This window comes from Meles meles, chromosome 9 (genome assembly GCF_922984935.1).
Source record: "Meles meles chromosome 9, mMelMel3.1 paternal haplotype, whole genome shotgun sequence".
Lineage (NCBI taxonomy): Eukaryota > Metazoa > Chordata > Mammalia > Carnivora > Mustelidae > Meles > Meles meles.
The window spans coordinates 4,060,014-4,084,580 of NC_060074.1; the positions used below are offsets into that span (position 1 = coordinate 4,060,014).

At 49.8% G+C, this 24,567-nt stretch overlaps 1 protein-coding gene across 6 annotated transcripts in view; it reads left to right on the forward strand.

Annotated features, from left to right (window-relative positions):
- The first annotated feature begins 204 nt into the window (after positions 1–204).
- Positions 205–24,567, forward strand: part of MYO1B (myosin IB) — a 179,708-nt gene continuing 155,345 nt past the window's right edge. For 5 of the 6 annotated variants that reach the window (XM_046018231.1, XM_046018233.1, XM_046018235.1 and 2 more), the window contains exon 1: positions 205–455. The gene's annotated coding sequence lies outside the window, so the exon portion shown is untranslated. The remainder of the gene's footprint in view (positions 456–24,567) is intronic. The other variant, XM_046018236.1, reaches the window with a different exon arrangement.

The following is a 24,567-nucleotide window of genomic DNA, read 5'->3' on the forward strand; positions in this document are numbered from 1 at the left end:
CAGCGTCCCGACCTGCCCCCGCGCGCAGCCTTCCGCGCGCGTTCACCGGGGGGCGCTGTGCGGCCGCGCCCGGCCGCCGGGGGAGGGTGGGCTCGGGGGCGGGGGCTCCGGGCCCAGCCGGCGCGCGCAGGGGCGAATCCCAGGCGGCGAGGTCGCCGCCCCCGCCCCTCGGCCGGCCCCTCGGCCTGCGGGGGAGAGGGGAGTGGCCGCGCGCCTCCCGCTGCAGCCCAGCGCCCCGCGGCAGCCGGTTCTCCGCAGTCGGGCGCGCTCGGGAGCCCGGGCGCGGCGCGTGGAGGCGGTGCGGGAGCGCGGGGCGCGCGAAGGACCGGCGGCCGCGGAACAGCGTCCGCCCGGCAGCCTCCGTCGAGCAGCCGCCGCGGGAGCCCCGCAGCTTCGCGGTGGGCCCGCGTCCCGGAGCGCGAGGACGACCAGGAGGCGCAGCGGCGCCCGGCGAGGTAGCGCGAGCCTCTCCCCTTCTCCCGGCCCTGCCCGCTCGCTCCGGCCGCGGCCCTCCGGGGGCGGCGGAGGGGGCGCCTCGCGCCTTTGTGCCCGGGATCCCCGCGGCCCCACCGCAGCCCGCGGGGTACGGGTCGCCGGGGGCCGCGGCGTGGCTGCGGCGGGAACCCGCGCGCGCTGGAGGTCGCCGGGGTGGTCGTGACTCCGCAGTGGCTCGGGGCGGGCGGGAGCGACGGCGGCTGGGGAGCAAAGTTGCTCTTACTCTGCCCCATCCTCCCGCACCCCTGGGCAGAGCGAAGCCCGGGTCTTCCTCGTACCCACCCGCACCCGTCCTTTTCTGCGGCCCCGGCTCCGCGGCCCGGCACGGGCTGGGGGGCGCCTCAGGGAGGGAGAGCGTGGGGAGAACAATGGGGCGTCCCGGGGAGCGGGGTTCAGGTGCGGCGTGCCCCGGCGGCGGCGGAGAGGGGTGCGGGACCCGAGGGGGCGCCCGGCGCGGGCGGCTGCGCTGCGCTCCTTTGTTCCGCCGCGGCGGAGGGGCTGCCCCGGGTCTCGTTTCCTGCCGCGACGGGATTGACTCCGGGTGGCTGCGGAGGAAGGGGAGGGAGCGGCGCCGCGATGGAAACCAGACTAGAACCCGGAGTCCGGGCGGGCGCTCGCTGGGCCGCGGAGGGGGCGGGAAGGGGTGCGTGAGCGCGCGGTGCAGAGCGGGGCCCGGCGCGCACATTTCGTCCTCGGGCCGGGGTTCCCGGAGCGTCTTTGTGGTGCTTTGTTCAGACCCCGGTCAAGTTGCTGCCGCAACAAGTTGTGCACTTCCTCGAGTTCGAGGCGCTCCCAGTGTCGGTTTGCTGAAACCGAATCTCGGTTACTTCGGACGACTTTTTTTGTGAGGGATCCGGGTACTTGTGTGTCGGTGTGCGCCCGTGGACGTGTGTGTGGCCAGTGGGTATCGGCAGGAATGGGTAGGAGGCAAATTTTACGGAACTGATTTTGACATAAAATTATTTTTTCCATTGTAATACAGTATAACAGTTTTCCAGGAATGTTTGCGGGGAGATCACTATAAAATCAGACATGGCTAAATAAATGAATCAGATTATGTAACACGGAGTTGAAAAACCCTTTTGCAGGCTTTCCCAGAAAACACACCCCACACACCCCAGTGGTTGCAGTTTGAGTCAAGGACCCGCTGCTTCTGGGCTTTCTCTCCCCCAGTGTGGACCACCTGGAGTAAGAAAGTAAGAAAGAACTCATACCGTTATGCCCAATGGGATTTTTATTTTTTTTTTTTAGGGGTGGAATTAGATCTAATATGGTGGACGTTTGTTGAGTGAACCTTTTCCAGATTGAATCCAGAAACCCAGAAGGAAAGGTTGACCTGGGGAGGGACATGGGGTCATGGAATGATGAGTGTTTTGGATGGGGGTATTCCAAGCGAAACTGTTTGGGGAGGAGGCTGACATTTCCAGGCATTCATGGTCTGTGCCTATGGGCCCCTGGTGGAAGGATTCCGAAGTCGGAGGGAAGGTTAGAATTACCGTGGGAGGATTGAGGAGACATCCAGGGATGGCCGGTGACCAGGGGTGGCAGGTGACCCCAGCCCTGCCTCTTTTACAACTCTGTGGACCCACGGTTAAACCACCCCACTGGGCATTCGATTTAAAACAACCAAGTTTGAAAGCTTCTTAACCTTAGAAGGGGAATTAGGAGCTTACTCCAGGGGGAAAAAATGTTTGCTGCCCACGAAGTGGTAATGGAAAAGAGCTGTGTCAGCTGCCGCTGAGGGCTTGTCTTTTTCGTGGGGGATGTGGTCACAGTTTTAGGCCAGGCTGGGAAGCAGTGGGACTTGTCCTCAGGAGCCGTTAGGCGGTGAAGTTGGAGCGGGATGCTGTCCAGCCGTCACGCTGTTTGCTGCTGTGACCAAAACGCTGCCTGGCAAAATGTGGTGCCACCGGCGGCACACAGAGGGGACAGAGGGAGACTTTTTCCCTGTTATTGTTGTTGTGGTTGCCATTTTGGACTTTTCATTTATGTCGGGAGTTGCTTTGTAAGGTGTGGCACAGTTGGATTCCTCCCGGCTACACCTCGGAATATGCACTAACAAGAGTGTGTTAGCTGCTGCTGGAGACGCGGGTGGGGCGGGGGGGGCTCTTGCTCGGCTTGTCTCCGCCCCAGGCGCTGCCCATGGATCTCCCATGGTGTGGTGAGGCTGACTGCACCCCCTTCGTGGGTTGGGATGAATCATCACTTTGTCAAGCCTGGTGTTAAAGACTCACTCTCCTGGGTTGCCCCACAGTTATGCAAAGCAAGGAGGATCTTCTGACCCCAGTGGGGAAGGAGTGGGGGTAGGAGTGGTTTGGCGAGGAAGGGATCCTCAGAGCCTGAGATCCATGTTTTCAGCATTGGTCCCCCCTTTGGGTGAGGTTCTCCCCTCTCTCCCCACCCTTCTACTATTTTTAATGGCTGGATATTTGGATTTTTGTTAAATAGCCTAACAGTAATTGTCACTGTCATTTAGTAAGTGTTTACTGCGTATGATGGGTTTTGCATACATTATTCCATGAATCCTCACAACTTGTTAAAGCGGGTATTATACCCATTTTACAGTTGAAAGGAGGCCTAGGGAGATTACTAGCTTGCTTCTTACACCCTACCTGTGTAGGTAACTAGCAAGTGGTCGAGGCGAAAGTCCATATTCTTTTTAAGTAAACACTATAAGGTATGATATCTTAAAAGAATTGGAATAACAATAGCTCGAATATCTATTTGATTTGCCTTTTGCAAATTTCTTATCACTTTCTCATATATTACCATAATGATCCTTTCAGAAACCTGTGGGGCACCTGGGTGGCTCAGTTGGTTAAGCCTCTGCCTTCATTTCAAGTCATGATCCTGGGGTCCTGGAATGGACTCCCTGCTCAGCGGGGAGTCTGCTTCTTCTTCTCTTTGCCCTCCCCCTGCTGTTCTCTCTCTCTCTCTCTCTGTCTGTCAAATAAATCAATAAAATCTTAAAGAGAGAGAGAAATCCCTGTGAGAGAGGTTTGGAAGGCACAGTGACGTCACAGCTCTTAAAAGTGTATTTGCTAAAAAGCTCTATGCTGTGTGATCGCCTGTGTGCATACGCTTTAAGTGAAGGAAACTTTATTTTTAAGAAGTTAGGCTGCCAATATTTAAAAATAAGATCTTTTTTGGAAACATTTAAAAGCGGTGGAATGGAATAGATCTTACTCGGTGTTTAAGCATTTTATATTCATTGACATCCGTTTTAGCTCTTTTTACCTTACAGCCTTTCACAGAACAGCACACTCTGGAGACCCAATGCCAGAGTGTCTCTTTAGAGGAGAAACAAGGAGGGAAGGAATGTGGTTATAAAGAGGAAGTGGGACATCAGAATTGGAAACACACGCAGAGCAGGGGGGGATTTTCCCAGCATGTGCTTTTGGTCCTGGCAGTCGCCTTTCACAGAGACATTTTTCCTTAGGGAAGTGTCAAGGGCCTTTCTTTACAGTACCTCTGAGAACATCAGCTTTCTGTGCTCATGGGAACGCATATTCCACGGAATTTCCAGGCTCATCCTTTCCCCAGAGGGGAAGTGAGCTTAGGTGTCCCTGTGAAAAGGGAATGGAAATGGTATCCAGTCCTTGGGGTGGCCTGGGGGGTGGTCATGGGCAGGAGCCGCCTGACCTTGACACACGAGCGACCACTGAGTGCAGGAGCAGAATGGATTTTAACACTTGGCATCATCGATTGGGTCTGGATTTCTCAGAATGCTCCTGGGCAAATGGAAAAGTCAATATTGGTTTTTTTTATTTGGTTTGTTTCTAAGATAAGACTGTAAAGACTGAAAGTTCTATCTTGTTTAATTATTTCAAATAATGATAGGACATCATTTAGGGTCTTCAGGGGTCTTAGGGTCTTGAGGTGTTGGTGCAGTAACTTCTGTCTCTTGTCATTAAGTTCCCCTTCGGTGGGTATGTGGAGGGAGGCAGACTGTGGTCTGCTGAGCTCCGTCAGGGGCACCTTCCGGCTCGCCCCCGAGCGGGATGAAGGGTGAGCCACCGCATCTCGCTCCTGTAACCTTTCCTGGCTTTCTTTTCCCTTGTCAGTACCTTCCTCATCCATTCACATTTGTCAAGCGCACGGCTAATGGGAGGCCGTGCATTAAAAAGCAATGAAGGAAATCCATTGTGCCTCAAAGGACGCAGCCGGGCAGGCCACCCTGCGTGGAGTGGATGTTGGGGAAATGAAGAAAATGACTGTGACAGCTGTGGTGACCGGGCCACGCCAACACTCCTGCCCAGACAAAAGCTGACAACAGACAAAAGCGAGAGGGTGGGAGGAGACGGAGCGTGGTGCCCGCTCCTCCTTTGTCCTCTGTGCTTTCACATCCTCCAACCTCTGGCGGCGTGGAAGGGATCAGGTCTCCAAACACCTGCCTCTTGAAGGCTGGGTTGGTTTGGAGGTTAGGAAGGAGCGTCCCGGAGGAGAGCATGGGGGGTCCCGTTTTGGATCCCGAGGATGTACAAAGGGCCATTCCATGGGAGCAGGTGCCGAGTCACGTGGTGGGCCCTGGCACGGGGTCGGGGAAGGTGCTTGGTGCCTCCCGCTTCCTTCCCTCTTCCTTCCCTACCTGCTGGCATCCTGTCCTCGGTGGGTGCTCAGCCGGGCTGATTCAGTCCCGCTAAGGCTGTCTGCAGACTACAGAGTGTTTGCCTTGTGGACAAGAAATGCCAAGCCCCCAAAGCATGAATCATTCATGTTTTATGTGACGTTCCTGCTGTTGTCAGTGAAGTGGTGGGTGCTTCCTCTGGGTCAGCCCTCGTCCTGCGTACTTTGTTTTCCTTTTTTTTTTTTTAAGGTAGGCTGGGAGCCCGGCACGGAGCTCGAACTCCTGACTCTGAGATCAAGATCTGAGCTGAGATCAAGAGTCTGAATCTTAACCGGCTGAGCCACCCAGGCGGCCCCCGGGTATTTTCTGTAGCTTGTTTGTGTCATCCGCACTGCTGCCCTTCTGCAGGAAGGCTTTGTGGATGAGGGAACTGGGTAATTTGCCGGGGCTGGTTAGGGATTAAGCCCCAGACGGTGTGCTTTCCAGAACGACGTGTTGCCTCGTGGTGCGGTGTTCTTTGAAGCTTTGGGCCACTCTTAAGGAGGTTGTTTTAAGGAGTTGGAGTGAGAGCCTCCCTCCTGGCTTGCTTCCTTTGTGACCTGGAATCAGGGTTCCTGTGGGTGTCCTTGGCCAGTCCAGAGCTGGGCGGGTTGGTTGATATGCTTCTCTGTTTGTCCTTTTCTGGGCCCTGTGCTTGACTCTCCCATTGTGACTCATTCTCCCCCAAATGAGGGCGACTTGGTGAACAGACTCGGCTGGTTGGTGAGGAAACAGCTTGCCCGGTGATCTCTCTTACCCTCTCCCGGCGCTTCCTTATCCGCAGGAATTAGATGGCTATCTGGGAGTTTCCAGGGGTTTGGTCTGGTCCTCTGGTCTGCAGTCTGTCCGGGAGCAGTATGTAGGCCGCTGGGCGTCCCGTTGCAGTTCAGGGTCTGAAGGATGGGAATGAAATGGTGTGCACACCGCTGCAGGGCTGGGGCTTAGGGAGTAAGACTGTGGACAAGGCGGGGAAGAAGAGGGTTGGTATGGAATTTACATTCCTCCAAGAAAGGTGGTTTTAGAAGGTGAAGGCTAGAGAAAAGGGAGAATTGACATTCTTCCTTTGTTGATCAGAAAAACAACGCTGACCTTCTAAAAATACCAGGTGCCTGGCTTTCCTGGATAGCTCGGGAGGCCAAGAGGAAACCAGGCCGGTGCCTTCCAGGGACTTTCCCACCGACCCTGCGTGGGCTCAGGAGGCTTGGAAATTGTACAGGTGGCTTCGTTTTGCCTTGTGAAAATGAAAATATGATTCCAGATTGTATCTTACACGGTTTTAAACTTGTTTAAAAAAAAAAAGAAGAAGAAGAATTCAACATCCTTAAAGAGATTTTCGAAAATGGAACTGAAGAGACAATGGAACAGATTGTTACCTGTTGACTTCTGTTAACTGTGTGTGCCCGTCACTTTCCTACTAGTTTCATGAAAGCATTTTTCATACACTTCAACCAAAACGACGAAAACAACTTAACAACAACAAAAACTCTTGGTGTTTTTGAAAAACTTTTCAGCCTCGATTAAAAAAAAATCCCTGTCAGCCCTGCGTGCACTTTCCAATACCTCGTCTCTCTCCTCCCTGAGAGCTGCTTCCTTTTAAGTTTATTATTAAACCCTGCAATGCTATTTGCAGTTCTTAGCTGATCATTTTTTCCCTTGAAGGTACTTCAAAAGGATCATCACGATTTCATTCATTTTAGCATCCCAGCCTAAGTGCTCTTAGGAAAAGCTTTTAATTTTTATAAACCCTGGGCTTAGGCCAGTGCACAAGGCTAGTGTCTTACTGGCATTCTGGTCGCAGTTGTAAGGCATTGAGCACAGTTTTGACCTACCTTGATGTGTGGTGAGCCATCTAGGAAGATGTTCTCATTTGCCTTGAAATCTTCAGGGTGTTGAGAGGTACTCATAAAAATATATGAACTGCCACACTGGGTCAGGTTCAAGCATCTGCCTTGTGCAGCCGCAAAATACTAAGTATTCCATGACATTGGGGGAGGGGGCCCGAGTGAGACATCCTAGATTTCTTTGTAGGTTTCATCGATTTCTTAAACATCTCTAATTGCATAATCTCTTAAAAGCCTCTCATTGATATATTTATGTTCATATATTCAAATTCTTGAATTGTTTATTTTTATTCTATATTTTTTATTCATTTCACACCTTTAAAGGTAGAACTTGATAGTATTGGTATCTTGACTTCCAAGTGCCCGATTTTAGAATGGCAGAGTATTGAATTTGAAAGAGCTTAAAGGTCACTGCTGTAACCCCTGCCTGGGATTTGAGACCTGCTCAGGCTCATAAAGTTGCCTGCGGATAGATCTGGGAACTGGATCGTAGACTCTTAACTTCTTGCTCAGTTTTCCTTCCAGGGGAGTATCTCACTGTCTCCCCAAACCCATCTAAATTCAAGCGTGGTGCCCGATACCTAATAGTTGACCCTCTTTTGACTTCACTGTTTGTGCTAAAAGCATTCCTGTCGTCATCTGGGCTCGAGATTCCAGAAGCATTACCTACTTCTCTATTTTCTGTGACCCATGCATTCATCCGGTCTGTTGTTATGTTTGGCTGATTGTTGCCTTTTTTTTTTTAAAGATTTTATTTTATTTATTTGACAGAGAGAGATCACAAGTAGGCAGAGAGGCAGGCAGAGAGAGAGGAGGAAGCAGGCTCCCTGTGGAGCAGAGAGCCTGACGCGGGGCTCGATCTCAGGACCCTGAGATCATGACCTGTGCCAAAGGCAGCGGCTTAATCCACTGAGCTACCCAGGTGCCCCTGATTGTTGCCTTTTATTTCCAAATCCTTAAGCCTCTATTCTGGCTCCGACCTCCAAAGGGCTGGGTTAGTAGAATGTAGCAATTTCCAAAGTGGGTTGTTCCATAAAAAGTTAGAAGGTTGAAAGAAACACCCATAAAGTGAGTAGATGGTGTGCTGTGAAAACAGGTATCCTTGGAGAAGTAGGTGTTGGCTAAACAACATTTTAAGTTTCTTTGCAGAAAGGCTTCTCTTGGCCTTCTGTTTGTGACTGCGGACCGTGGCTATCCCAGAGAGATAGGATATGTGCGTGTCCCCATTGGGCGCCCATTGGACCAGTTTGGGTGGGGCCCGTTATAGGATCCCAGGGCTGTGCTTCCTTCACCGTGCCATGTCTGGTCCGTTACTAGTGTTCTGGGATGTAAGCCACACTCGGTTCACTCTCACAGAGGTCTTGTGCTTGTTTCCTCATCGATTCTCCTGGATCTTTCCTTCCCCCGGAAGCCCCTTCTGTCTGTTACACGGCTTTCACAACCCAGTTGTGTTACCGTCTTTGTCAAGATCCCCCAGACCCTTGCTCTTCTGAACTTGGAGCATTTATTGTTTCAGTCAAAACATTGGAAGTAACGTCGCGTGCCTGTCGTCGTTACACTGCTGGATTTTGCAAAAATGGCGTTTTCCATGTTTGTGTCTGTTGATGTATCTCACACGCACACTGCGTTCTTCTCTTTCTCCACAGGTAAACCTGTGCATGTTATCCGAACATGTGGCTTGTTTTTGTTTTTGTGTTTAAATTTTGTGTTATTGGTGTTGCGTTTGCATTTAGATAGTATTCAGGGAGAGTTGCCGTCTTTGGGGCCTCATGGCTGCCATCTGCAAACCGAGGTGCCTCTCATTTACCTAAGTCTTTTATGGCCTTCAGTGGAATTCTATGATGTTCCATGTTAAAAAAAAAAATCTTCTGTTAGATTTGTGTCAATGTGCCTCTTGGTTTTTGTGGTCCTTGTGAATGGCCCTGGGAATTGCGTGTCATGTTTCTGACTGGTGTGCAGGAATGGTGTTGATTTTGCATTTGTTTATAGATGGTTCTTGGCTGATCAAGTTTACATTTAAACTTGTGTTTGTTCTCAGAGCCCAGAGTTGGGTGGCTTATCTCATAGAGCACAAAATACCAGCCTGTAATGGAAATGTCACAATTCACTCCATTTTTAAAATTACTGTAGGGACGCCAGCCCGGCTGCTGACTGAGAAGAGCATGAGACTCTGGATCTCAGGACTGTGGGTTCAAGCCCCACGTTGGGTGTAGAGACTCTTAAAAAAATAATAATAAACTTAAAAAAATAAAATAAAAACTGTTCCTTCAAAAAAATAAATAAAATTACATAATACTTTTAGAAGTAAAGGGAGGTGACATTTTCGTTCTTTAGTGTATGCGTGTGTTCATTCCTCCCATGTTTGGGTGCCTAGTATGCGCCAGATCCTATACTGGTGCAGAGTCTTTAATGGTGGTAGAACAGACGTGGTTTCTGCTCTCGTGGCGTGGGGAGAGACATTGCAGAAATGAACACAGATATCTGTGATATATTTATGACTCGTGATGGGTGCTGTGAAGGAAAAGGACGGGGGCTCTGAGTATAAAAAGGTGGGGAGAGGCAGCAGTAGATTGCGGATACAGGGATGGCCTGTCTGAGGACAGGGACATTCGTGCAGCCACCTGGGATGAGTTGGTGCTGGAGGAAGAGAAGCCTGAAGAACTTTCCAGGCAGTGAAAACCCAGCTCAGAAGCCCCGAGATGATGCTCTGCTGCGAATGGTAGATTGACAGAAATTTTCGTCATCAACGACTTAAATCAAGTTATTGCCTCTTAGTAAACCATCCTCATAGTGGTATTACCTAGTGTGTAAAGTACGGTGACATGAAAATATTTATTTTTGATCAGGATGTTTCCCTTCCTAACTGAAAATTTAAATGAAACTGCTCAAGTTAAGAGAGCTACTATACCTCTGTGATGTGGCTTGAACTAGGCGACTGTCTGTCCTCCTTCCCCAACGCCCCCGTCTGAGTGCTGTTACCCCATGCGCTGCCTTCTGCTACACTCGTCGGGATCCTGCTCAGACGAGGGCCCTGCTCTGAGTCTGGAGAGGCCCTGTGTGTCCTTGCGGGCAGGCGTCCTGAGCAGGGCTACCTTTGGCTCTTCCCGTGGCTGTGCCCTTGCTCCCCCCACACCCCACCCCCATGCCTTCTCCAAATACACACTGAAGGCTTTGGGGGTAGTGGAGGGGTCCGGTATGACTTACACACACCTCCCTCCGCTGGAATAACGGTTCTTTGGTCATCGTGGCTTTGCACGGGGGCCGAGGGCGATGGGGCCTGGCGGTGTGGTGTCGTGGTTCTAGGCTGGCTCTGGACAAGTATTGGTTTGGAGACTTGACTCTTCTGCCCGGCGGTCCCTGACCTGGGGCATGCTGCTTCATTTGCCTCCTGTTTTCTCATCTGCAAAAGGCGGATCATAACAGCCTTCTTTTGGGGCCAAGGATTCAGTGTGGTAATGTGTGTGTGTCTAGCAGAGTGTCAGCAAACACTCCACGTAAAGTTTAGTGACTCCTCCTTGGTCTTTCCTGAAACCGGATTCCTGGGCTGCTTCCTTCTCCCGGCCAGACGCTCAGATCCGTTTGAATCCAAGCAGCGCGTATAATTCATGATTTGATACGGGACTCTGGTGACCCGTGAAGAAGATGTCGGAGTCAGGATGGCCCAGAATGTTTACACCAGAATGTTTACAGGGATTGTGGTAGTGGAGTGGACTGTGCCGACTTGCTGGTGCCCCCCTGACTTTACACATTCTCTGTGATCTGTTACGTAACTTCTGTACAAATAATAGTACGATAAAATCTTACGGAAAAAAGCCAGGCTGGCAGTTGCCCTAGTGGTTCGCTGAGGTGAGGCCGGAGAGGGGGACGCCTGGGTTCCACGGCTCGGATTACATCTACACGGGGCGACCGAGTACTTTACGCTAATGCTTCCTGTTGCAGAAACACAACGGTATTTATTAAAAGTCTTTGGTGGAGTTATCCCAAAACACTAGATGGTGGGGGGATGCGGTTCCTTGTGAAACCCTTTATTCTTTGTTTCTTTTTGTCATTATTTTCCTTTTTTGTTCCTTCTTGCGCTCCCTGAGTGGGCCTCCAGCCATCTGTTACTTACTCTCTTCTGGGCTCCTCTTACTCCCCTCCCCCTTGGATATAGGTCCTTTTAATCCCCCATCTTCCTCCTTCCCTTGCTGCCCTGCAGAAATGGTGCATGTGTTTCTATAATTCAGAGTAAATTGTATTTCTTACTGCTAATTGTAAAAGTAAATGTAACTTTTTGCCCTCAGAAATCTTCATTGAGCTGCCTTTTGTTTACTCACACCTATAATTAATTAATTGATTGACTGATTTACTGACTAACTCTCTAACCTCTTGGGAGGGGGTTCTGTGGCTCCAGGAAAGCACCAGGGGGGCTGAGAGCAAGGGAAGATGGAGGGAATGCTGAAGTTAAATTTCCCCCCTTTCGTTATTTTGCTTAGGCTGATCCGTATTGTTACCGTTTCATTATGTGTCAGAATTTTTAAGCGTTTCCAAAGTGGAAGAACAGAATTCTGGAAAATTACCAAAATGTGTTTTTACAAAGAAAACGCTGCCAAATCTGACACATTTCCTCAAAAGCCTGTCGATTTTAATTACTTTTTTAAAAGTTCAGTGAGCTTTCCAGCGTTCCTTTCTCGCTCTCTTGTACAATTGTGAGCGGAGGAATGGGCTTTCCTGCTAAGTTGGTTTTATCTGCAGGAATTTATCCTTAAGCGGTGGCATTCTCTAAGTGTATCAGAATAATACCGACAGATTTCCGAGAGGATACGACAGCCGTGTTGCCCGGCCGAGTAGAAGAGCTGTTCTCCTTGAGAGATATTGCCGATCGCATGACATTTCACAATTGGATGTGAAAGCTGGTTGAGGGGATTTAAATGAGGGGATGCCTTCCTGTACCTTCTTCCACCATTCATAACGCTTTTCATCTCGAGCCACAAATGCCCTGCTTGAGTGTAACGTAGATATTTAGGAGCAGTCTTTCTGCGCGAGGAGGAAGGCTGCTACAATTGCAGTAAAACCTGGCTTTATAGAATGGGTATAACTGGGAGCTCGCATTCCCTTTTCCACAGGACTCATCGAGGGAGCCCTTTGGGTCGGAAACAGCGCATGCACTGCTTCAGAGTGAGGCGGCGGTCCGGGAAGGTGTGCGCACCCGTACCCGTGCTGTGCGCCGGGTGTTGGCGCGGACCCCCTCGGTGCGGGCGTGATTTCTGTGGCTGTTGCCTGTTTCATTTCCTGTCCCCCAAACATGGAGGAGGAGGACTCCGTCGAGTTTGTTGGTAGGAGGCATCCAAGGGTAGGGCCTGAGGGTCAGCCGCGTCTCAGTACTTCCCATTTGTCGCCAGCCTAGAAACAGCCCAAAAGGTGTGGGTAAGATGTCAAAGGGAACGAAGCAGTTCCCGTCCTTGGGGGGAGCAGTTTTCCATCTCATGGACTCTCGGATGGACGAGTTGTCAGTCCCTCCGCTTCGGATGGAGGAAACGCCCGTTTCCCTGGCGGCTGGGCAGGCGCTCGCCGGCAGGCGGCTGCACCGCCCGAGCTACAGCTTCTAGCTTGACACCGGCTGTCCCGGCCGCGGCTTGCGCGTGACGACGTTTCCTTCCTGGAACACTTAGAACCCTGGCAGATGTCGGGAGCTCGGTTCCGCAGTCGGACAGCTGTTTGGACATCCGGTTGGATTTCTTGAAAGAATCAGTTTTTGGAGGATCTGGTGCCGCGGGCTACAAGTACAGTAGGACCGAGGGGAAATGCATGCAACGGGAGTTGCACTGGGTGTTGCCGCAGATGTAGCGCGGAGGTGGGGAGACAGCCGAGCTTGGTTCTGTAGCAAACCTCCCGTATCTCCTCCAGCCAAGCAGTCGGGAAAGCCCAAGATGGCTAGAACTCTCGTTTGGACATTGCGTACTAGAGAATCATCTTAACATTCCAGAAAGTTTGGAAAATGGAGGAACTATCAACCATGGTTGTTTCTGAATATTCCTTTCCACGCTTTTTATGTGTATGTTTTAAGACCTGTGCTACTGCCCAGTTTTTGAAATAAATTTTATAGTTGTGAATTATTCCACTGAGTCCCATAATGTCCTCACACATTTCTTACTGTGGGGCTTTTGGGTTGCCTCCCCTGTTTTGCTGTTGTAAATAATGCAGTGATGCACATTTTTTTTTAAATCTTATTTTATTTAAATTCAATTAATTAACATACGTTGCATTATTAGTTTCAGTGATGCACATTTTTGTACATAGGACCTTTTCCATATTTCACATGTTTATTTTCTGACAGTAGACATTGAGAACAATGATAGCTGGAGTGTGGGAGGGCTCCCCAGTTCCTGCGAGAGGTCAGGAGCGGCTGCCACCCAGGGGCCCGAAGGGGATGGGTTCTGTTTGGATTATGGGGTCTCAGGGCAATGAGTGAGGCTTGGCAGACCCTGAAATACAGGGCCTGGAGCTCAGAGACAAGCCAGGGCCTGAGGTCCAGGGAAGGGACTGCAGCATCCGATCGGAGATGTTAAGATTGCTTGGAGGGTGGAATGAGGAGAGAGGAAGGTGGGTGATGGAACCGGTGAACATCGTCTTGTGATGAGTGGAGGAAGGAGAGGCCACTAAGGATGAAGAGGGATGGAGGGAGAACGTGGGCAGCCAGGAAGGAATGGCCCCGAGGAAGACAGGGTAGGAGAGAGTGCAGTGGGGACATTTTATTGGAGGCTGTTTCAGTGGCGTGTGGCAAGGGTCAAAGGAAGGCCTCGTCAGAAACCTTAGTTGTGTGGAGGAAGAGGCTGGAAGTCGACAATTGCCAGAAGGGGTCGTAGGCTAGTTCATTAGTCTGCTAGGGCTGCCATAACAAAATACCACAGACTGGGGAGTGAAAACACCAGAAACGTATTTTCTCGCAGTTCTGGAGGCCGGAAATCCATGAATAAGGTGTCAGCAGCTTTAGAGCCTTCCTAGGCCTCCCTTTGGCTTGCAAACAGCTGCCTTCTCTCTGTGTTCTCACCTGGTTGTTCCTCCATCTCTGTCATCTGTGTCCCCGGGTTCTCTGCTTAGAGGGACACCAGTCGTATTGGGGAAGGGCCCACAATAATGGCCTAGTTTTCACTTAATCACCTCTTTATCACCTATTTATTTACCTATTTATTTTTAAAAGATTTCATTTATTTACTTGACACAGAGAAGGAGAGAGAGAGTACAAGCAAGGGGAGCAGCAGAGGGAGAAGGAGAAGCAGACTCTCCACTGAGTGGGGAGCCTGATGCAGGGCTTGATCCCAGGACCCTGAGGTCATGACCTGAGCCAAAGGCAGCTGCCCAACCGACTGAGCCACCCAGACGCCCTTAATCACCTCTTTAAAGGCCCTGTCTCCAAGTACAGTAACATTGTGAGGTTTGGGAGTTAGGGCCTCAACATATGAATTTGGGAAGGGGACACAATTTAGCCCCGACCACATGGCTTCTAGGCCTGAAAACCCCCTCTCTCCTTCCTTGCCTTGTGCTCCCCATCCTCCACATGGTGGGTCATCCACTCCTTCTTGTCACACTTGTCTCTTGGCTTTGGTGACCTGTGTTCCTCTGGTCTCAACCCTCCCTCCTCCTGGCCCCTGGGTGTCCATGTCCTGCAGGGTTTGGGCCTTGGCCCTCCTCCCTTCCTGAAGTCAGGCTCATCTGTCTGTCTGCAGCTCCTCAGCGGTGACTCTGGTCCTGTAGTAGAGTGCTCCCCCTTACTGGTGTCAGATTAACTCTTGTTTTATTTTGAGGATGACTAATGTTTGGTTTGATGAAAAGACTAAATAAACCATTTTGTCATCCTGTCCTCATGGTTGCTTATCTCACTTAAAAAAAAACAACAACAAAAAACAACAACACTGTGGGAACATTGATTTAGGTCAAGGTTCAGGAAAACTTTAAGAGTTCACCTCATATTTCACAAATTAGTGTTTTTCTCCCTAGAGTTTGGTTTTGGGTTCCTTTCTTTTCAAGGGTCTACCTTGGTTAAAATAAGACTGAACGGGTTGTTGTCTCAGTAGATTCTGGGGGAGGATTATTTTGGCAGGTATATGGTATCACTACCTTTTTTCCAGATGTAGGTTTTTTGGTTTTGTTTTTAAAGCTACAGAGATTCAGATTATCCTATTTGTTGCTGAGGGGGGAGCCTTCGTGTGTGTATTGGTGAAGGGGCCAAGGTTGACTTGTAAAGGATGTTATTTAAACTGTGGTTGTTTGTTTTGGGGTTTCCGGTGTATATGTGTTTACATAGTGTTTCTCTCAGTAGTCTATTGAAATATATGAATATGATTTCTGTGTAGAAGTTCATATTTTTATTGAAGAGGCTGAGTATCAGATTTCTGAAGTATGTAAATTATGGATAGATGGACCATTTGGCCACTTGGAATGGAAGCACCCAGATTTTGCTGGGCAACCTTGAGAGGAACATTTATCTCCGTTGACAATTTTAAAGCAGTAATTTTAAAGTGTGTAACTCAATTTTAGTTTTTAATAGTAACTTATGTGTTTGTTCTATCTTTAAGAGTTGGGTTATGGAATGACATGTGACCTTGTACTCTTGACTCTATGTCTGGTTGTGGGTTTGAAGTGTTATTTTTGTGCTCTTTTAAACGACTTAAGCACTTCTGACTGTACATTTGGGACAGAAAAAAATACAGCAGTTGGATATAGTTTTGAAAAAAAAAGCAGCCAGATTTTTAACCTGGTAATACGATAGTACTCTTCATTCTTAGAATTTTCTAGGCTCACAGCTTCAGAAAATGGTATAAGGTCTTAGCGACCTCCAGACTTGCTGGATTAGTTGGTGTTCTTTTCCTCTGCAAAATAAATCATATATCAACCCATGCCCATAACACACTGAATGGTCAAAGCTAGAGGGCTCCCCTGTAGTGTGCTCCTAGGTTGGTTTCTTTCTTCTTTCTTTCTTTCAAGATTCTATTTGTTCCATAGAGCAGAGCATGAGCAGGGGGGAGGGGCAGAGGGAGAGGAAGAGGCAGACTCCCGCTGAGCAGGGAGCCCCAAGTGGGGGGCTTGATCTCAGGATCCTGGGATATGACCTGAGCCAAAGGCAGACGCTTAACTGACTGAGCCACTCAGGCGCCCTGCTCTTGGGTTTCTGTTCCCACCAGTGGACATGTGTATGTATCTGGAAAACTGTGTTTTCTTTTCTACAAACCTGTTTATGCCAAATGTATTTCTTAGTCTATTTAGTTCAAAGATTTTAAATATATGTGCAAAAAGAGTTATTTTTGTGACAATTTATTTGAATTTGTTCGAGTGTTTTGGAAAGCACCTGAGAAAAAGTTCAGTTTCTAGAAAGGAGTGGTGGCTGATTTTAGAGAGCCTGAGGTAACTGTAAAGGAGCTGGGGAGTCCTAAAAGGAGAGGGTTCCCGTGGATACTTGAGCCATTCAGGATAGGTGTGTTCTGCTCTGATTATGGAAGACCTGGAATCTTAGTGGCTCAGAGCACTAATCTACGCTCACACGGTGCATCCACCGTCGGCGGGGGGTGGAGGCTCTGTTCCACAGCACCCTCGTTCATACTCGTGAAGCAGCCTCCCTGGAACCCTGCTGACCCCCCGGGCAGAGGGAAAGACTGCCCACATTCGACAAGGTGGGCGTGGGCAGCCTTCCCACCGAGGAGTGGCGAGCATTTGTCAAGGGTGATGTGGTCTACTCTGGGCTGTTTCTCTGGTGACCTTACAGCCTCACCATTTCTTTAAAGAAATTCGACTTTTTAAAGGGTGATGCCTTGAGGTGGTTGATAAAAGAAAGCTCCGCAGGGTGCTGCAGGCAGTGGACAGAGACTCGAAGGAAAGGCCTTGCATTACAGCAAAACACAGGCAGATAAATGTTAGATGATAGGGTTTAATCTAAAATAATATGTTTTGATATTTACCTTTTTAAATGACTTTCAACTTTGACATTTTTCCCCCTTTAAACCAAGCAGCTGAACTGTCAGTCCTTATGCATTTGGATGAGTGAGCTACTTTAGTCTGAAAGCCTCCTGTCTCTTTCCCCCTCCATCAGTTAGTGTTCTGACTTTTATGATAGAGACATCTGTTATTTCTCTTGCATTTACCCACTTGTTTCATTTCCGTTAGTTCTACCCTAGTTCTAGATTCGTGCCCCACTTGGTTTCCCTGCTGCTAGCTGGTATGGTACCTTTACCGTACAGTGGAAAAAGGTACCCTTCAGGGCAAACACTGTCCCACAGAGCTCCACTTGATGTCAGTGCCCACTTTCCCCCTTAGCTTTTTATACAGTGCACAAACTGAACAACTGTGCAGAGCAGTTTTGCTTCTTGCTTCTAGCTCTCTTCTAACGAATTTAGACTATCCACTACATAAAAAAAACCTTTATATTTTTTATTGTCTGTCGCTCTCAAGACATTTTGGATGACTCCCCATCATCTGTAATGGCTATCTTCGATCTTATTTTCCATCATACTGTCACTAGTGACTCTCAGTCACACTTGTGGCCCTCTGGATGCACTGACTGCAACACAGTAGATACTCTTCTCTGTCCCCTCCCACCTGTTCCCACCGATTCCCACCACGGTCCTAGCTATAAGCTTCTTAGCTTGGACTCTCAGTCTTGTCTCAACTTACCTTTCCTCTCAGCTTCACAGCCCACGAGGCTCCGCCCCAGCTGTCTTTTGCGCCATTCTGCCTAGTCACTGTCTTCTGAATGGTTTGTTCTTCCTGCATTAAAGTGCTTTTCTGCTGGACCCCATACCGCTCATCCTCAGAAAGGCAAGGTCAAGTTTGCCCTCTTCAGCCGTCCTCATCTCATCCTCCTGTACCAGAATAATAGCGCTGCCTCCAATCATGAACACGAGTGTCCGTACTCCTCTTTCTGCGGTGAATCGCCGGCCCTGTGTGAGCGCTGATTTTATGAGTTACTGGGCTCTTACCTGTTTTCTTTCCCCAGTTAGATTGCCCATGGCTGGGAAGGAGTAGGTGGGTCTCTAATTCCTTTCTCCTGGAGTCTGTGTATCCCAGGTGCACGGGTCAGAGCAGTAGCCTGGAGAGAAGAGGGTCCTGCCCAGTTAATCATACACAGTTCTGCATAGAAACTCAGGCTGCGTCTTCCCGGCCCCAGGATATTGACCTACTTTTCTCTTCTTATCTCTGTGCAAAATGTTTGTTGTACTTAGTATGTTCTCCCTGTCACAGAGAATGTTTGTCTGTTCCTTCCACACGAATGGAATGCTAAAGTACTAGTGAAATCAGTGGAAAAAACAATGGAGAAGAAGAGTTGGTAAGCGGTTCTATTTAATTCCTAAACTAGGGGGCCTTACAATTAAGTCATTACAAAGAACTTTAGAGTTTCCCTTTAATCTATCTGCCTGCCTGCCTGCCTGCCTGCCTACTTACTGAGAGACATGATTAAGGGTGGATTGTGAATTTTAAGTTTTTATGCCTTTTAATTTGATAACTTACAATATAATAATGTGATATTTTGATAAATTACTGGTAGAGGGAAATGAATTTTTCTTAATCAGGTGTATACAGTATAGTTCACTATTGAATATCTTATTTCTAATCCAAATTTCCTTTGGGAAATTTCCCTTGGGAAATTTTATTGAAAATTTACTTTATAGACAGCCCAACTGATTAACTTTAAAAACTGATTTTTGTGTAGCTTTACAGGTTTAGTGTGTGCTTATATTCAGGGGCCAAATAAGTAAGGGGGGGCATTTGTATGTTTGTGTCCTCATGTAAATATATGGAAAATTGCTATGTCTTACAGAACTTTAGGAAATGAGAACTATTATTCAAATTGAATTAACATTTATAAGTTTAAATTTAGTAAACAAATTTTAGTAAACATTTTATCACTTAAAAAGTTAATGTTATGACCTTCTCGTCGTTCATGCTCTCTCTCACTGTCTCTCGCAAATAAATAAAATATTGAAAAAAAAAAAGTTAATGTTATGGCATGCCTTATATGTTGATTTATTGTATATATTTTAGTTCTTCATAAATACATTAGAATGTACTCAGATATCTAAGATATGTATTATGGTACATTTGACTTTAAATTCAGTAATGCTTGCAACATGAGAAAAATTAGAAAAACTTTGGCTCAGAAAATACTTCCCAATTCTGATTGTTGATTTTAATCAATTTAGGTAAAGTAACCCACTGCAGTTTAGCTATTTTCTTTAAAAATTCTTTTTTAATGACAAAGTAGTTCCACCTTCTCAATTTACATCATCAGTGTCTTTTTTGGAAACATCTTAGCTATTTTTGTTTGATCAATTCTCAAGTAATAAACACTCATGAAATCCTAATGTAAATGTATAAACATCTCTCCCTTTGATTACTTAGTTTATTTATTAGACTTTGTTTCAGTGGATAACTGTTTGAGGAAGTTTCTGAATTTTTATTATTCTAAAGAACTTTTTCTTAACCACAAGTACAGAAACATTGCCGAAGAAGCAATGTTGGGTAATGCATATTTTTCTCCCTTTACTGTATAGGTTTCCTGATTTTGTAATCTTTAGACCCCTTTTCGCTTTCACAGTGGATCAACTTATTAAAGTAGTCAGTGCCCTTTTGCAGCTTGCCGGTTAGTTGCGAACAGAACACGCTCACACAGGCCCTGAGGCCTGCAGTCCGAAGATGCAGTTGATTCCTTGCATTTCCTTCTGTGCTGTATATGGTTAGATCCTTACTACATTTTTTTTTTTTTGCTGGTGAGGTCAGAATAAAGAGCTACTTTCCTTAACCTCTGAGTAAATGTCACTGAGAAAGATTCTTGTGGACTGGCATTCTTGGCCTTTAACATTCTTTATAACCAGACACAGGATGAATATTCACCACAAAATTAAGGAACTCAGTCTTTCCAGATTTGAGCCTCTTTTTGTTGAACCAGTAGTGATGGACTGGGACAGGATCTTAGGAGATGATGTATTCCCCCTTTGTGGGGAAACTGAGGCTTGGCATTGGCAGCGTGCCCAGGGTCTCAGTCTGAGCTAGTTGCAGAGCTGAGTCTACAGTGTGGATCTTCTGGCTGTTTTTCCTGGAGCCATTCTAGTCGTCATTCTGACCTCAGATTTGCAGAAGGCAACAGCTGATGTTTCCCTGAGAGCTAACTTGCTACCTTTTCCAAAGGACAAGTGCATGAAATTCAATACATTTCCCTCTATTGTCCCTTGAAAGAGCCTGAATGATGGAAGATGCCTTTATAAATGTCTGCTCTGGGGTGCCCTGGGCTGTTTTCTTGTGAGCATCTTTGATCAGCCAGATGTCTTAAAAAACTGATCCATAGCGACTACCCAAACTGAGGGGTGCAGGAAACCCTCTGTGAGTGCCCACCAGGTGCAATGCGCTGGACTTTTGATTACAAGGGAGTGCCTTGAGTGATGGGACGGTGGGGTCACGTATAAAGAGAACAGAAAGAACAAGTCTACACGCAGTGGCAGCAGGTGGAGGGGGCAAGGGGCAGGATGACTTGGTGAGGCTCTTAGCATGTGGGACGAGATCTGGACCCTCTGATGAACAAGCCAGTTCATTTGGAAGGAAAGTCGGTTTTCCCCAGGTGGTTGTATTCAGTTTAATACTCACCGGTTGCCCTTGGTGTCTGTGCCCCGGCCAGGAACAGGTCCGAGCTGCCGGGTGTGTCAGTTAAACTTGAGCAGTTTTACCTTCACCTGGGGGTCCTGGGGCCTCAGGTTTGCCAATCTAAACACACTCGGCTTCTTGGAATTTTTTTTGTCTACCTTGAGGGAACACAGTGAGAAGTCTATGGGTTATAATTAGCACATCCCATGTGCAGCTGGGCTTGTGTTTCTGGCCATAACAGAGGTTTATGGTTTTTGGCTACCTTGTCCCAGAAGAACTCAGAGGACTTGTCAGACGTTAGCTCATTAATTCTCCTAAGACCTGGTGTGAGTAAGACAGCGTGGCCATAGGTTCCCCCTAAAGCCAGACTGCTTGCTGTCCATCCTAGACCTTCAAGGATTTTGGCTGGTGAGGGGTGCCAAGTTGGGTGGTGGGTAGAGAGGGAGGGCGGGGGTGTCTTTCAGACCCAGGTTTGGTGGTGGTGGATGGCATTCTCTGATGTTACCTTGCCCTTTGGCCTCATTCCTGCTGTGACTCTGCAGAGCTTCCTCCAGGAAATGACATTGGGGACAGTGATGTTGGCCTCCTTTGCTCCTCAGGGCATTGAACCCCATGGGATGACTTTTGCAAATGAGGCAGTCCTCTAGGTTATCAACCTCAGATACACATGCCAGTAGGTGAGCTCTTCAGGGTCAGAAGAAATGGGCATGGAGAAGGGAGGGAGCTAACATTGTCAGATCCTGCCCTCTTAGGGGCTTTGCTTTCTTAGCTAGCCTGCCTAATAACCCTGGGGAATGGATGTTGTCATCCCTGAGTTTTTAAGATCAGAAATTCAAATTCTAGAGATGAATTAATTCCCTTGGGTTTGAGCCTAGGTCTGTGATGTGAAGCCTGTGCTGTCCCATCTTGGGGCAGATCAAAAGGGAATTCTCAGTCATGGTAAACTCTTGTTACCAAACTGCTATAGAAAATGACTCTTCACAGTGTGGAAGTGAAGCTTCTCTTTAAAAAACTGGGTGTGGGGGGGCGCCTGGGTGGCTCAGTGGGTAAGCGTCTGCCTTCTGCTCAGGTCATGATCCCAACGTCCGGGATCAAGCCCCGAGTCAGGATCCCTTCTTGGCGGGAAGTCTGCTTCTCCCTCTCCCACTCCCCCGCTGCTCTTGCTTTGTCTCTGTCAAATAAATAAAATCTTTAAAAAAAATTAAAAAATTAAAAATTAAAAAGCTGGGTGTGTTGCAAAGAGTTTGCTGACCTGGGAATGAGATTGATGCGTGTATGTAACATGATAGGTGCGAAGACGTAGAGCAGTCAGGAGAGCTTCCTCTTCCAGGAACCAGTCCTGCCACACCTCCTGGGTCCATTTCTCCTAACGGAAGGGCTCACCTGGGATCCTAACACACTTTGCTTAGACATCAGAAGAGATAGTTTGTGGCTTGTGATCCGAAACCTTCAATGTTGCCATGGCAGCCACAGTCCTGTTTGACTCAAAAATCCTTCTAATTAGTCTAGATAATATAGTCCCCATTCTGACAGTTGGGAAAAACTTTTTTAACCTGTCACTTTATGAATGGGGAAGTCTGGCCTGTTCCTGGGGTTGAGGTAGCCCAGCTCCTGGCTTGTCTGTTGGTAGGCCAGCCTTCTCCCACCCAGAAACAAACCTTGACTTTGACGCTGGGTGGTTCCTGGCCCCTCTCTCCTAAGGGGCCATCCTTCCTGGGGTGTTAACTCTCAGAGCACCAGAAGGTTGAATTAGTTGCGAGCCCTGCCCCACCTCAGCCACGGGGCTTCTTAGGATCAGAGTCTGGCTTCGTGCCCTGTGGGCTCCCATATGCTTTTAGCTATAGATGTGCTCCGTCCCTGTCCAGACCTGCCCTCCTTCGTCGCGGTCTGATAATTCAGTGTTCTTTGTACGACCCGGAGTTCGAGCATAAGACAGCAGCTTCCTGGATGGACACTGCTCGTAGCTGGGCCCATTTCTTCCCGAATCCGAGATCCCAACGCAACCAACCCAGCAGCAGCGCATTAGAGGTTCACAAGGAAAGGCTGTAGAGAAGGGGGAGCTTCGAGATGAAGCGGCTTTAGCCGTGGGATAAAGGATGGGACATCGGACGGAGGTATTTTCTGTCGTAAACGCTGCGAATCCACGCCCCTCGTGCGCGTGCCCTGAGGCCGTGTGTCCGCGCGGACCTGCATCCCTGAGCCTCCAAGCCCGCCCGTCTCCTCCGGCTTGCTCGGGGGAGCCCGCCCCGCCCCGCCGTGGTCTCCGCCCTCCCCCAGCCGCCCCCATGGAAACCCGGGCCCTGCGGGTTGGTCCATACTGAGAAGCCTTCTTGCCCTTTGGTGTCTGTCCGGTCTGTGACGGGAGGAAGTTCTCCGTCGTCCTCCGCCCGCCGGGACCCGGAGGGGAAAGGCCGCGTGGACGGGCAACCGCAGAGTCGGCGACGGGCGGTCGTGCCTGTGCTGCCCGCGGCAGAGTCCGGGGCGCCCGTCCCGGCCAGCCAGTGCGGGTCACTCCGGTGCTCCCGGGCCGGGGCGACCAGCAGACACACCGCGCGGGGTCCCCCGGCGTGCTCGGCGCGCGCTGCCGGAGAAGAGCGGCTGCCGGCCGGGTCAGGCGGGGTTTCTTCCAGGCGGGAGGCTGCGGCCAGAGCCGCCCTGAGGACCTCAGCACTTTCCTCTCTGTCCCCGGGTCCCAAGTGCTTCCCTGCACGTGTGTCATCCTCTTCTCGGATCGGCTTCCGAGGAGTCCATAGCCTGTTAGAGGCTCCCCTGAGTGGGACGCCCCGTCCGCCGGGTCCACACTGACTCCTCATGGCCGCCTCGCGACCACCTGCATCCGGGTCCTCGGAGGCCGCCGTGGCGCATGCGCAGCGCCGTCGGCGGCCGGGCCGGAGGAGCGGTCGTACCTCGGCGTCTGGGTGCCCGCGTGCTGCGGCGGGCGGGGGGCAAGGCCGGGCTCAGGCGGTGAAGGCTTCTTTGTGAGAAGGGGCTGTTGTGCCTGCGGGGACTGCAGCGCGTAGGCCGACTCCTGCCTGCTCCGCCGCGTGCTGTCGCCAGCGTCGTCCATCCACCGCGTGTCCGAACCGCCGCGTTTCCGAGGCCGCTGCTCTTGCGTTGCGCGCCCCCGCCCCGCGCCCCGCTCCGCTCCTCCACCGGCGCTCGCAGGGCTTCCCCCGTGTGACTAGTCAGTGCGGGGCCCAGGGTGCGGGGTGCGCGCACCGCCTGGAATCCCTGTGTTTGCGCCCCGAGGGGAAGGGCCGGTCCCCGGGCGAGGCGGTGTTTTAGGACCTGGAGAGTCTGCGGAGGAATTGGAATGCGGGCTCCGGGGAGTCTTCCCAGGCTTTGGAGCAAGGGTTACCTGGTCAGGTCGTGACTTGGTCCACTTGGGAAGTGTGGCCCGTGCAGGGGGGAAGGAGGCGGGCGGCAGGGGCTGAGGCGGCAGGCCGGGGCAGAGGGAGACCCCGGGGAAGGCCTTCCGGGTGAGCGAGGATGAAGGCTGAGCTGGGGGCCGGGGGCCGCGGGGGGCGGACTGAGTGATGCTGCTGATGGAGCAGAGACGGGCCGGGTTTGGGGGGTCGGGGTAAGAGACAGGGAGAGGCCAAGGGTGAGAGACTGGGTCTGTCGGGACTCTGAGTGGTTCTAGGGAGGACGGGAGGGTTTTGTTGGGGGGGGGCGTATTTTGGGGTAGGATGGTAGGAGATGGAAGGTTGGGACATGGGTCGTGATGTGGGCCTCAGCAGGTGTGGGAGAGATGGCTGGGGACAGGCTGTGGACGGTGTGGCTCATCTGAGGGAGGGGAGCAGGCGAAGCATCAAGGGGCGGACAGCCAGGCAACTTGAACTTAAAAGCCGTGCGGACCTTCCTGGTGTCCTTTCACATTGGTTTCACGTCCCTGCCTGGAGGCAGACTGTATCAAAATTTAGAAACGTATCAAAATTCACATAACAGTTTATCAAACCAGAAATGATGGCCAGTTCTTTGGTTATAAAAATCAGGTTTCTTCAGGATTCTCATGAATTC